General features: G+C 36.4%; 1 pseudogene; it reads left to right on the forward strand.

Moving 5' to 3' along the window:
• The first annotated feature begins 11,614 nt into the window (after positions 1–11,614).
• On the forward strand, positions 11,615–12,923 carry LOC103276394 (annotated as a pseudogene).
• The last annotated feature ends 1,724 nt before the right edge of the window (positions 12,924–14,647 follow it).

The raw sequence follows: 14,647 nt of genomic DNA on the forward strand, positions 1-14,647 counted from the left end.
GCTAATTTGTTGATTTATTGTAGAGATGAGGTCTCGCCTGCCCAGGCGGGTCTCGAACTTGCGGGCTCAGGCAATCCACTCATCTCAGCCTCCCAAAGGCGCGATATTACAGGCTGAGCCACCGAGCCCAGCTCTGTCTGGGTTCTTATTGGGATTATATCTCCTTTCACAAGCTCCACCCACTCATTGTCTCTGAGTGGGGGAGAGGACTCTATACATCTGTGAATTTCCAGGTTTCTATATAAGCTTCATTGTTGTATAATCCATTATCTACTTAATATCTCCATTTTAATATTTAATGAGCATCTCACATCTAATATGTTTTAATTTTTTCCATTATCATCAATATTTACTTATTTGCTCAATCCCCACAGTAGGTTAGGTTCTCCTTAAATAGATTATAAGACCTAGTTGACCTTAGCGGGCAGGTTATTTACTAAGGAGTGTTATTAGTAGCAACACACGAACGGTAAAGGAAGGAAGCAGGTCCGGGTTAAAGAAGTCAAATTGTGATGCACACCCAACAAGACATGGAGTTCTGGAACTAGAATGGTCCTTCAGAATTGACCCATATTTAGTAGAGACGGCAGTATCTTTATATTCCCACATGAATGAGTCATAAGATGTGGGTCACTGAAGAATGGGTGTGGCCTTGGGTGAGGCAGCTCTTTGCAGCAAGAAGCTGCCTCTAAGGCACTCCCAGCAGTTGGGGCAATACGTTCTCCATTGAAGCAGGGTCTGAGCTACGTATCAGTTCCAAAGCAATCCTCTTGTCTACAAACAAACTCCTGACAATGCGGACCTCGTTAATCTTAGTGTGAAGGAATCATGTTGGCTAGCATACGGTGAGTGTTATCAGTTGTGGGAACTGGCTAGCCAAGAGATTTCCTCTCTTGCCTGACTGCGAATTAAGAGTTCTCTGCATGCTCACTGCCCAGAATTTTCTCCACTAGTCATCTGCACAATTGCCGGGTTTCCTTCTCGGTACCAATGATCTAGCCTTCAAAATTTCCCTCTAGCTCCTGCATGTGCTCAGTTGAGTCTTTCTTTTCCATGTTTTTGCTATTGTGAATAGTTCTATAGTAAACGTGTGTGCAAGTATCTTTTTTGTAGAGTAATTTAAGTTCCTCCAGGTATATTCCCAGAAGGGGAATTGCTGGATTGTATGGAAGATCAATTTCTAGTTCTTTTAGAAATCGCAACACTGTTTTCCATAGAGGATGAACTAGTTTGCATTCCCACCAACAGTGTAGAAGTGTTCCCCTTTCTCCACATCCTCACCAGCATCTGTTGTTTTTTGTTTTATTAATGATGCCCATTCTTACTGGAGGTGGATGGTATCTCAATGTGGTTTTGATTTGCATTTCTCTGTTGATAAGCGAGGCTAAGCATGTTTTCATGTGTCCGTTGGCTGCTCGTATGTCTTATTTTGAGAAGTGTCTATCCATGTCTTTTGCCCACTTTTTAATGGGGCTGTTTGTTTGTTTTTGGTTTTTTTTTTTTCCTTTCAGCACATTTGAGTTCCTTGTAGATCCTGGATGCTAGACCTTTCTCAGACATACAGTTGGCAAACACTTTTTCCCATTCTGTGGACTGTCTCCCTGCTTTCTTAGTGGTTTCTTTTGCTTTGCAGAAGCTCTTCAGTTTGTTTGATGAGGTCCCACTTGTCTATCTTATCTCTTATGGCATGAACCTTCGGAGTTTTGATCGGGGATTGGTTACTTATTTCAATTTACGTAAAAAGTGTCTCCTGCATTTTCTAAGATTCTTAAAGTTTGACGTTTCACATTTAGGTCTTTGATCCATTTGAAGTCAATTTTTGTGTATGGTGATAGGTAGGGGTCCTCTTTCATTCTTCTGCATGTAGTCAGCCAGTTTTCCTTGCACCATTTGCTGAATAGATTCTCCTCTCCCCAGTGGTTGTTGTTGTAGGCTTTCTGCCCATCCAAACTGGACTGGATTAAAAAAAAACTGGTATATATACATGATGGAGTATTACATAGCCTTATAGAAGAACAAAATTATGGACTTCGCAGCAATTTGTATGGCTTTAGAGTCTATAATACTCAAGTGATTTATCACAGAAACAAATAACTGAGTACCATATGTTCTCACTCATAAGCGGACTCTGAACATTTTCCATAATACCATAAGAAAGGGATTGGCAATAGCTGGAAACTGCCGGGGGTGGTGGGACATACAACATTAATAAGTGTACCTGATCTCAAACCAGGTAAAGTGGGTACCAAAGGTAGACCCAAACTTTACCTGTAAGATGATTACTTGTACACCAAATCCTGAATTGTACCCCACATCTTTAAAATAAAATTAAATTTAAAAAATCAAATTAGATTAAATAGTCCCTCTTTCAATATTTTAATTATTGTGTTTTTTTTTGCTTTGTGTGTGTGAAAGAATAATGATGAATTATAATGCTTTATATGTTTTCATGTGTGTTTATTGGCTATTTGTACATATAGTTTTGTGAGTTGTCTGTTTAGTTTCTCTGCCCAATGTTAGGGAATGTTGTTTGTGTTATTGATTTGCATGGGATTTTTTACTTTGTGTGGGGATATTATTGACTTGTAAGAGATTTATATATGATAGAGAGAGAAGTAGAGAGGGAATAAAGATTGATTTATTTTTAAGTGATTGGCTTTTCCTCTCTATTCTATGTTTCTGAATAAGCGTGTCTTCTCTTTTGAACTAAGATTACCAGTGGAGAAGCTAATTAGCCTGCTGTTATCTCTAGGCAATAATTCATTTTAGATGACTTAAAGGGCACAACGGTTAGTGATTTGACTGCAAACAACTCTGGTCTTTTGATGTGAGACTTCTGACTAGAACCTAAAACGTGTGTCCCCTATATAATTTTAAAACAATATAATATTTTTAGTTAGTGTCATTTGGCTACATAGACTTTCCCTTCCTAAAATTTCTCACCATGCTGTTTGATATTTCAAGCCTAAGTACATGCCTGAGAATAAGATTCACAAAACGATACCACAACTCTAAACTGACACTCAAATGCATTGCTTGAAATTCTTATCTCTAATAAAAATGCAGTGTCACTTCTTCTCAAACAATAATTATCCTCTAAGAGGAAGACACAGATAGAAGTTATAAATTGGGCACTTCTTTAACACAGAACAGAAATTAAGGCTACAGTTTTCATGTTGGGAGATTTAGAGGTGCAAGATGCAGAGAAAGATGAAGAACAAAACAAACTGAACTGTAGTTGGTATTGATTTCCTCAGTTGTAGTCTAACCTCTCTTGTACATGATATCAAAGTGAAGCTCATGGTTTGCCCTCTGCTACTGAATTCAAGAAAGTCATCCTTATCCTGAAAGTGTACCCCCATCCTAAAAGGTAGTATGTACTGAAGTTGAAGCTTAATAAAAATGTCTGAAGTAGACTAGGCTTGGAAGTCATGTTATACTAACCTTTCACTTTATAAAAGGTGAAACTGCCTAGAGAGAGAAAGGAGCTTTCCAGAAGTGAATAGAATTAGTCTCTGATTTTGGTTACCAAAGGATTAGTCAGCAATTCTTTGTTCACACCACTTATTTAAATTGCATAGCTTTTGGCAGTGCAATTTGGTTTGTTTAGAAATGAGCTCTGAATCTCCTTCCTAGAGCTGGCTGTCTTTCTAAAGTGGAAAAGGACATTATTGGTTTCACATTGCCTTCCAAGCTAGTTTCCTATTGTTTCTGTTTCCTCCTCTAGTGCTGGTCTCATTTTCTGTTCTCTGGGGTCTATTGTATTTTTTTAAATTCATATTTGCATTTTGTTGCTAATGTCTACCACTGGACTATATATCATTTGAAAAAGTTCCATTGCCACTGTAGAAAAACAATCCAGCTAATGATAGATGTACAGGGTAGTGTTCAGTATCTGAAGAGGAGACTAGTTTTACAGAACCATTTGTAATTCCATAACATATAAAGGCATAGTTCCTGTTTTTGTAGGTGTTTTTATTTTATTTTTCTATGTGCACTTAGATGAAAAATAAAACAAATTAAACCCTTTTTGACAGAATTTCATAACTAATTGTTGCAGGTTAAATCTATTTCTGGAATTATGGCATAATTGTTAATACTGTAGTCATGTCTATGTGTCAAGACTTCACAGTTCCAAGCAGGCATGAGATAGTTAATTTGGGCATAATTTCTGTACTAAATGATGCCTTGAAAATTAAACTACTCAATTACGGTAGCAATTTCCCAGTTAATATAAGAATAGTCTTCATAGCAGGCCAGTCATTCTCAACATTTAATACTGGGTCACAGGATCGAATATTTTAAAAATTCCTAGGTGCTTTTCATGTGCAAATGGGGTTGCAAAACACCCCAAGACCACACTAGTGATGTTTGACAAAATTTTAAATTAGATGAGATTTCCTTTGTTTGGTATAGTTTCTATACAAGTATGCTGATTTAATTGTAAAACTCAATTAATTTTGACAAATTTAATATCTGTATGAACACTCTTCCCCAAGCAAATTCTGATCTGATTTTTTCTTATTATAAATTAGATTTGCTTGTTCTAGCATTTCACATAAATGCAATCATACAGCCCATAGTCTTTTGTGTCTGGCTTCTGTCATTCACCATAATGTTGGTGAGAATCATGCATGTTGTTTTACATATAGTTTGTTCCTTTTTTGGTAGTATTCCTTTGTATGATTATATCATAATCTGTTTATTCATGTTCCTGTTGATGGACATCTGCATTCTTTTGGCTTTTTTGAAAATATGAATTTTTATGAAAGTTTTGTTCAAGTATTTTGGTAAACATATGTTTTCATTTCTCTAGGATAAATACCTAAAATTTGCATAGGTGTATGCTTACCTTTAGATGAAATGACCAAATTGTTTCTCAAAGTAATTGCATCATTTTATATTCCCCACAGTGATGTATGAGAATTCTAGTTCTCAATATTCTTGCCAGCATTTGGTATTAGAGACATAATTTAAATTTCTTGTAGGTGTGACATGCTATTAGATTTTGGGTTTAATTTTCATACTCCTCACAACTAACAATACTGACATTTTTCATGTGTTTATTGCACACTCATATATTTTATTTTGTAAGCATCTATCAGTCTTTTGCCCTTTATAAACCTATCATCTTTAGTTATAATTTACATAGTGAAATGCACACATTTATAAGTTTTGATGGTTATTTACATCTCTGTGATCATGATGTAAATTAAGATACCAAACTTTACTTTTACCTTAAAACAGTGATATGATGTGAACTGTTTAACAGCTGACTCTTCATGGAAAACAAATCCCTGATTTTTAGCTTTTCACCAGATCTATGGTTGAAATACTCCAATATGGCAAATTTCAAGCTAGCAATGACATCACTGAATTGGAATGGTGGGAAAAGATGTACACAAATGGCTTTCTCAAACTCATATGAGCTGGCTGCAATGCACCACTGCCTCAAAATGTACTCTTGTGCATTTTGCCAGCCAATCTTCACCTTCAACTGTGTCCCAAGTTAACCATCCATCTACTTTCTGGCATTATAGGTAATTAGATTGGTTTTTCCTGGACTTTTATATAAAAGAAATCATACAATATATGCTCTTTTGTATCTGGCTTCTTTGCTTAGCAAAATGTCTACGAGATGTATTCATGTTGATGAATACAACAGGAATTGGGTTGATTTTCCTCTTCCTTTTTATTGCTGAATAGCAATCTGTTGTGTGAACATACCACAACATTGTATTCATCATCCGTTGATGGATAGTTGAGTTGTTAATTATTTTGAGTAATGTTGCTATGAACATTTATATATACACATTTTCATTTATATTAGGTAATAAGAGTGAAAGCTTTAGGTCACATAAGTGAACGTTTAATTTAAAAGAAATGATAAAGACTTTTCAGGGTGTTGTATAATCTTACATCTCCATAGTTTGTCAGCTTGATAAGGTTCTCTTCGTAATTTGCTCATAATTTTTATTATGAATGTGCATTGAATTTCATCAAATGCCTTCACTATATTTATTGAGATGATTCTATATTTTACTTCTTTTTTAGCTTATTGTGGTATTTTACATGAGTTGATAATAAATATTGAACAAATCTTACATCTGGGGATAAAAATTGTACTTGTCCTTGATGTATTAAATCTTTCTTTTCTGCTGAATTTTATTTGCTAATATTTTGTTGAGGATTTTTTTTTTTTTTGAGTTGGAGTCTCACTCTGTCGCCCAGACTGAAGTGCAGTGGCCGCTCCCGGCCACCACAGCCTCGACCTGATGGACTCCGGCGATACTTCCACCTCAGCCTTCCGAGTAGCCGGAATTATAGGTATGTGCTACCACACCCAGCTGATTATTTGATTTATTGTAGAGATGAGGTCTTGCTGCCCAGGCGTGTCTCGAACCCACGGGCTCAGGCAATCCACTCACCTCAGCCTCCCAAAGGCAAGGGATTACAGGCTGAGCCACCGAGCCTGGCGAGGATTTTTATATTTCTGCCAAATGTGGTGGGTCATGCTTGTAATCTCAGCACTTTGGGAGGCAAACGTGGGAAGATCGCTTGAGCCCATGAGTTTGAAACCAGCCTGGGCATCATAACAAGATCTCATCTCTACAAAAAAATTAAAAAATAGCTGGGTGTGGTGGCACACATATGTAGTCCTAGCTACCCAGGAGACTGAGGGGGGAAGATCACTTGAGCCCAGGAGGTCAAAGCTACAGTGAACTAAGATTGCACCACTGTACTCCAGCTTAGGAAACAGAGTGCGACCTTGTCTTAAATTTTAAAAAATAATAATGTTTACATATACATTCACGAAGCATAATGATCTGTAGATTTCCTAAGTTTTCTGTGTCGGGCTAAGTGGTATTTTGCAGGAAATTAGTCCATTTCTTCCAAATTGATACATTTATTGGTCTAAAGTTTTTCCTGATAATATCCTTTAATGTCTGTAAGATCTGTAATGATATTCCCTTATTAAATCCTACTATTAATGTTTTTTTCTTCTCATACTAAGGATGCATCTGTTTTATTTTTTCCAAGAAAAGTTAACTTTTCTCTTTGATTATTTATCTATTTCATTACATTTTGAACTTAAAATTTTTTTGCTTCTACTTATTTTGTTGATAATTACTTTATCTTTATATTTTTGAGGCTAAAACATCAATAATTTATTTCAAAACTTTCGTTTCTACTAATTTAGGCATTTAATGCTATAAATTTGTCTTTAATAACTGCTTTAGTTGCTTCCCCCAGATTTTGATATACTGTGTTTTCATTATCTTTCAGTGAAGTGTTTTCATGTTCCTTTTATTTCCCTTTGGTCTGTGAGTTATTTTAGATGTGTGATAATTTATTTCTAAACATTTGAAAATTTTCTGGCCTTTTTGTTATTAACTTCTAATTTAATTCCATTGCCATCAGATGATATACTCTGTAAGATTTCAAACTTTTTTATTTAATGAGACATTTTCAGTCAACATGGTCTATCTTGATGAATGTTCTATATGAGATTTAAAAAGTTATATTCTAATGTTACTGAGTGTAGTGCTCTATTAATGCCGGTCTGGTACAATTTGTTGATAGCATTCGTATTATTTTCATGTTAGCAGTTTCTTTTCAACTTTCATCAGTTCCTGGTAAAGGGGAACAAAATATTCAACTATTAAAGATTGCTCAATTTCTTCTTTTAGTTCTGTCAGTTATTTCATGTATTTTGAAATACAAATTTTGAAAATTTGTTATTTGAACTATACACTTGTAAGATTATTATATCTTCTTCTTGAAGTCACCGTTCATCATTTTCAACAATTGTATTTAGCTCTGGTTGCTTTTCTTGTTTCATAATATGCTTTGTCTGACATTAATATAGCCAATCTGGCTTCTTTACTGTTTTATTTTCAATCTATCTGTGTCTCTATACCTAAAGGAAACACCTATAGGAAGATAACACATATTTGGGTCTCATTTCTTTCATCTGCTTTGATAATAAATGACATTTAGTGTATTTCTTCTATGTATGTTTAATGTATTTATGTTAAGTATCATTAGACCTATCATTTGCTGATTATATCTTATTTTATGTATTTTTAATTCATCAATTCCTCTTTACTTGCTTTCTGGCGGGTTAAGCAATTATGATTTATTATAAAATATAATTTTCTCTATTATCTTTGTCATGCTCTGCTTAGACTGCACTTTTCTGTGTTGGTGTCAGAAATTATATACTGATAGAGAGCCTAGGATGAACATGGTGTTCATATTATCTGTTGCTCTTTTTAAAAATTATTGCATTCTGTGGCCTTTTGTCCAATACTTGAAAACAATTGCTTCATATACTTTTTCGGTTTCATAACTGTTTGCAGCAAAAGGACAAAGCTGCTACCACTTATTTTAACATGACTGGAAATAAAATTCTGAGGTTTGCTTTGTGGATTCATTTAATCTCTTTAGGCCCTTTTTCTGTTTCATGGACTTCTTTCTCTTTTTATCCTCATCACAGATATTCTGATTCCAGAGTCTTACTCCTTAAAACTTTGAAAAAATAGTTTTATTAAGACTTCATCTGATAAAAGTTGATAGTGTGATATTTATGATTATTGATATTCTAGAAGACTCCACACCTTCTAAGATTCATTAGACTTCGTTTCTGGTAGTGAAATGCATACATGTAACAGATACTTATTGGACAGTTCCTGTGTAGTAACGGTTTTGATAGTATCCATCAGAATGCTACCCAATACCTTGCTATCTACTTCCCCTACTTTTATTACAAAGACCATAGAACTAAGAAGGAATCTGATGGTGAGAGTATACCTAGAACTTCCAGCACAAATCTTTTGTGAACTAAAAGAAGAAAGTGAAGGTCCAGGCATAGTGCCTCAAGCCTATAATTCCAGTACTTTGGGAGGTCAAGGGGGGGAGAATTGCTTGAGACCAATTTGAAACTAGCCTGAGCAATAGAGAGAGACCTCATCTTTACAAAAAAAATTGTTTTTAATTAGTTGGGCGTGATGGTGCTCATCTGTAGTTCCAGCTACTCGGGAGGCTGAGGTGGAAGGATCACCTAATCCCAGGAGTTAGAGGCTGTGGTGAGCCATGGATTGTGCCGCTACACTCCTGCCTGGACAACAGAGTGAGATCCTGACTCAAGAAGAAGAGGGAGGAGGAGAAGGAGGAAGCAGCGGCGGCCAGGCAAAGGAGAAAGCTAAAGATTTTAAGAGTTGAGAATTTCAACATAAGAACTGAATTCAAGAAGCGACAAAGCAGGAAGAGACCCGGCATTTGTAAATATATCTCCCACATTCAAAGCTGACTTTCATAGTCTTTATGACTTAATACAGTGCTGAGCAAACTTTTATTTTCCTCTTTCTACTTCTCAGTACTTCTATTTTCCTCTTAATGTTTTTTAGAAAGCTTTTCTTTTTGGAATGCTTCTACCCTGCTGGTGGGAATGCAAACTAGTGCAAACTTTTTGGGAGACAGTGTGGCGATTTCTGAAAGAACTAGAAATTGACCTTCCATATGACCCAGCAATTCTCCTATTGGGAATACACCTGGAGGAACTCAAATCATTCTACAAAAAAGATACCTGCACACGTATGTTTGCTGCAGCTCTATTCACAATAGCAAAAACATGGAACCAACCATGTTGCCCATCGAAGCTGGACCGGATTTAAAAATGTGGTACATATACACAATAGAATATTATGCAGCCATAAAGAAAGACAAACATATAGACTTTGCAGCAACTTGCATGAATTTGGAGTCAATCATACTCAGTGATCTATTACAGAAGCAAACAACAGAGTACCATATTTTCTCACTCATAAGCGAACCTTGAACAATTATCACAATACCATAAGAAAGGGATTGGCAGTACTGGGAAACTGTCAGGGGAGGGGGTGGGATTGGCAGTTGAGGGAAACTTCTAGGGGAGGGATGAGCATTCCTTATCAACAAGAGTATCTGCATAATCAACTTTTGTATACCTAACCCTGAATTCTACCCCACATCTTTTTAATAAAATAGATAAATAAATAAAAAATTAGAAAGCTTTTCTTTTTATAATGCGTCATGAAAGGCACGGTGGTTTTGGTTTGTTTCTTTGGCACTCTATAGATTTACCAGCCAGTGAATTCTGTCTACTAGGAATTGATTTGGGTGTTATCTTAGTTTAATAAGTATACTATAAAAACATTTAATTTTTAAATAAGCATATTGTAAAAGAACTCTACTTACTTAAGTTTTATGACAAATTAAGGAGAACACTGAATTCTGGTCCTAAATGTCATGAAGTATATGATCTGTGGGAAGGGACTTAATGTGGAAACTGAGCTAGATAATCCTTGTGTCCCATTCCAGCTGTAAGATTCCATATGCAAGTAAGATTCCTTTATTTCTTCATTTCCTCTCATTTCAGAGGATAACATTTGCATTTATTTTATGATCCTTTGATATTACATATACATGTGAAGAGAACATGTCCCAGTGGACAAATTTGTAAGTCCAACACAAGCTCACCTTTTATCCTCTGTGCTGCCTTAATCCTGCTTCCCTTAGCCACAGTGTCCTCTAGCCTCTTACCAGACAGTTATGCTGAGATTGACCATCAAAAAACAAAAGTGCATGTAAAATGGAAATGTTTGTTTGTTTGTTTTCTGTTGTATTTTCAGGCCAATATTTGGACTACTTTTCTTTTTTTTTATCTTGTTTTAAATGCCTTTGGGAGTTCCTTTTAGAATCAGAAACTGAATTTTTGTATATCAATGATTCTAACTAGCTTGTTTATTTTTAAAAGTTGCACTTATTCCCAGTCTTAAAAAAGCAGCCCTCAGAAATAACAATTCTCTCAACTAAGCCTGCATTGCCAGTGCAGGACTGAGAAACATGTTTATCATCCTTTCTATAGGAAAAAAGAGTTCGGATTCAATCCTGAAATGCCAGATTTTGTCTTTAACCAAAATTAATAATAAAAATTTAACATGCAGCCAAGAAGTGTTTGTATGCATGTGCATGTGTGTGGATGTTTATGAAATTAAAAGAAAGAACCTTTTAAAACTATGTGGATAGGTGTGTCTTAAATAAAAAGGTTTTGCTGTAAATAAAATTAATTAAATTTTTTTCCAATGTTAAAGGTAAGATGTTTATTATAATTGCTTAACATCTAGTAATTCAATTCTACTTAAACTTTAAGTTCTTAAAACATTACCCTAAGCTTGGCAAAGGCTCTTTTTAGAACATATCAAAATATTCACTCCATTGTATCAAAAAATTGGCCCTTTATCTGGTTGGTTTTCTTTTAGGACTGTAACCACCCCCTTATTTGAAAGGATAGTTTACTGATTATTTTTACAAGGTCCCCATTGTGCCAGTACAGTGAGAAGGAGATTGGGATTTTTAAATTGACTTGATGTCATGGAAACCTAAACTGTCAGGGAACTTATACATGTATTTGTACACCCCTACATATGAGAAATTATAGGCCCATAAACAATGTTTATTTTTTACTTCATTGAGGTATAGTTGGCAAATAATATGTATGTATTTAAAGAATACAATATCACTTTCTTTAAAGGAAAATAGCCAGGATTACTACAAAAGGGACACCTACAGGATGTCCCAAAGGCTCAGCCCCTGGTTACCGCACAGCATCACCAAAGATGTCTATTGTGAGACACACCTGGAACCTACACAGCTGTTCTGTGATATGGACAAACCACACTCTGCTGCAAATGCTTCCAGTCCCAGGAGCACAAGCATCACATAGTATATGGGATACAAGAGGCTGCCGAGAATTACAGGAAGTTATTCCAGGAAATATTGAACACATTCAGGGAGAAACTTGAAGCAGCTAAAAGCAATTGACTGGTGAGCAAGAAAGAATGGTGATGATTCAGGAAGACGAACAGAAATTTAAAGAGATGATTGGGTCTGAATATAGGATAAACCTCCTGTTGTTGAATGAAGAGAATGAGCTGAACTTCCAGAAAATGCAAAGATGCACATTTAACTTGAACTTGAGAGAAGCCAGTCTGAATCGGTTTGCCACAGAACTAGAGGAGAATTCCCAAGAAATGCTTCAGAGACTGGACCACCTGAGGACAGAGAACATGAATAAACTGAAGGAGAGTGAAGTCAAGGTTTCTGAGCAGATCTGCAGCCTCCAGCAGGCCGCTGCAGAGCTCGAGAAGAAGTGTGGAGAATCTGCCACAGTGCTGCTCAAGAATGCGAGATACTCCTTGGAAAGGAGTGAGTCACTGCTGCTTCAGGTCCTGCAGCCCACTCATACCGCAGACCTGAGTTCGTGCCATGTGAGAGGAATGAGCAGAATGCTGATAGTTTACCAGAAGCATATAACTTTGGATCCTCAAACAGCTCATCCCTTTCTAGTCTTGTCTGAGGACCTGAGAAGTGTGAAATGTGGAAATATTCAGCAGAATATGTCTGGCAACCTAGGAAGATTTGACTTTAGTACCATGGTGTTGGGTGGGTGTGGAGAGCTTCACCTCAGGAAGACACTATTGGGAGGTGGATGTGGAAAAGGCAACTCAGTGGCAACTGGGCATATACCAAGATTCTGCAAACAGAAAGGGCAATGTGCCCAAGGCTTTGGAGACAAATTCTTACTCACAGGATCCCTGATGGGGACTGATTATACCTTCTGGGTCTTTCCCCCTTTGAAAAAGGTCTCCCTGAGAAAGTACATGCACAATGTTGGAGTTTTTTTAGACCATGAATATGGCCAGATATCATTCTACAATGTAATAGAGAAGTCCCTCATTTATAGTTTTTCTCATCTCACCTTCCAAGGAGTTCTTAGGCCTATATTTTCTCTTTGTATCCCAAATGGAGACATAAGCTCAGACTCTCTCACTATCTCCCCCCATCATGTTTCTTCTTGTAATGTTACTATTAGCCCTTAATCTTCTGTGTGTGAAATCCAAGACCACAGGAGATCAGAAAGTCAAAAGCAAGACTTTGTGAAAGAATTTATCAAAGTAATCCAATAAAAAGTTCTAGGAAAATCAGCCGGGCATGGTAGCACGCGCCTGTAATTCCGGCTACTTGGAAGGCTGAGGCAGAAGGATCGCCGGAGCCTAGCAGGTCGAGGCTGCGGTGGCCGGGAGCGGCCACTGCACTCCAGTCTGGGTGACAGAGTGAGACTCCAACTCAAAAAAAAAAAAAAAAAAAGTTCTAGGAACTGGAATCCAGTTTAATACCCCACAGCCTTTGTATTCATGTGCTTTTCAACACCTGTTTAGTAGAAGTGGTTGCTTTTGATAAGGATGTATGCTAGTAGAAAAAAAAACCTGAAAGATTCTTCACTAATCCAAATAAATGCATATGCATCCTAGGTTTGGGAATTAGAGAAGAATATTGTCTAGGTCCCTAGAACTAGGTTGGGAACTCCAGATATACTTCTGAAAACATTTGCAGAATTAGATATAATGAGAAATGTGTGCAGAACTTTAGAATTGAGGCTACCATGATAGTGCCATGTGGAATGGAGATAGTCCATTACTAAGAGTATCAAGACTTCCTAGGATGCATCCTTATGAATAAAGAATAATATCTTAAGTTTTCTGGATATTTTATCTGGGTAGGGAAAAGAAGTTGTAAAAAATATTTTAAAATTATTTATTCAAGAATACTTTTCTACTTCTCATTCTGACCTGAAGAATTAGATTTCTTAAGAGATGTTCTGAAACATGTAAGTAATATTGTAATGGTGCTGTGTAAATAATCTCTTCTTTCTCTACTTGATGGTCCACTGGCAAATATTTTATCTTAATCCGTGCTTAGGGATGGTATAACCACCCCTAAGAAGAAGAAAACAAAATGGGGACTTCTGTGTAGAAGGTTTATTGTAGTTTATCTCCTTTAATATGTATTTTTTATTTTAGAGATGTGGGGTACAATGGGGTACAAGTCTGGACTAGGTATACAAGTGGTCATTGTAAAGTTTGTGCTTCCTTTTGTTCCCCACTTTGCCTGTTTTGAGATCAGGTATTCTTATTGATGTTATGTGCCTCCTCACCCTGGCAGTGTCCCGATACTGCCAATCACTTTTTATAATATTATGGTAAATGCTCAGGATCCACTTATGAATGAGAACGTGTGGCACTGAGTTCTTTGTTCCTGTGATAGATGACTGAGTATAATAGACTCTAAATCCATTCAAGTTGCTACAAAGTCTATAATTTGTACTTCTTTAAGACTGTGTAATAGTCCATCGTGTATATATGCCCTCTCTTTTAATATTTTTAAAACCTGCAAGAATGTATTAATTTTTTTTGTTTTAAAATTTTGGGGTACAATTAAGTGTTAGGTGTACAAATATTCATTGTGCAGCTACCCTTGTTGATGAGGTGTGCCCCCCTCCTTCCCCAGGTAGATATTAACTACCATTAGTCCCACCTTCCTGTCCCTCCCTCCCCTCCCCCATAGTTTCCCACCACTGTCAATCCTTTTCTTATACTATTATGGTAGTTGTTCAAGGTCTACTTAATGAGAACATATGATACTCAGATCATTGTTTCTGTGAAAGATCACTCAGTATTATAAACTCTAATTCCATCTAGTAGCTGCAAAATTCATGATTTTGTTCTTTTTTATGGAGTGATTACTTCAAGAGACTGAACCTAAG

The sequence above is a fragment of the Carlito syrichta genome, unplaced genomic scaffold (assembly GCF_000164805.1).
Source record: "Carlito syrichta isolate Samal-C Ts95f unplaced genomic scaffold, Tarsius_syrichta-2.0.1 Scaffold316176, whole genome shotgun sequence".
In the NCBI taxonomy this organism is placed as follows: Eukaryota; Metazoa; Chordata; class Mammalia; order Primates; family Tarsiidae; genus Carlito; species Carlito syrichta.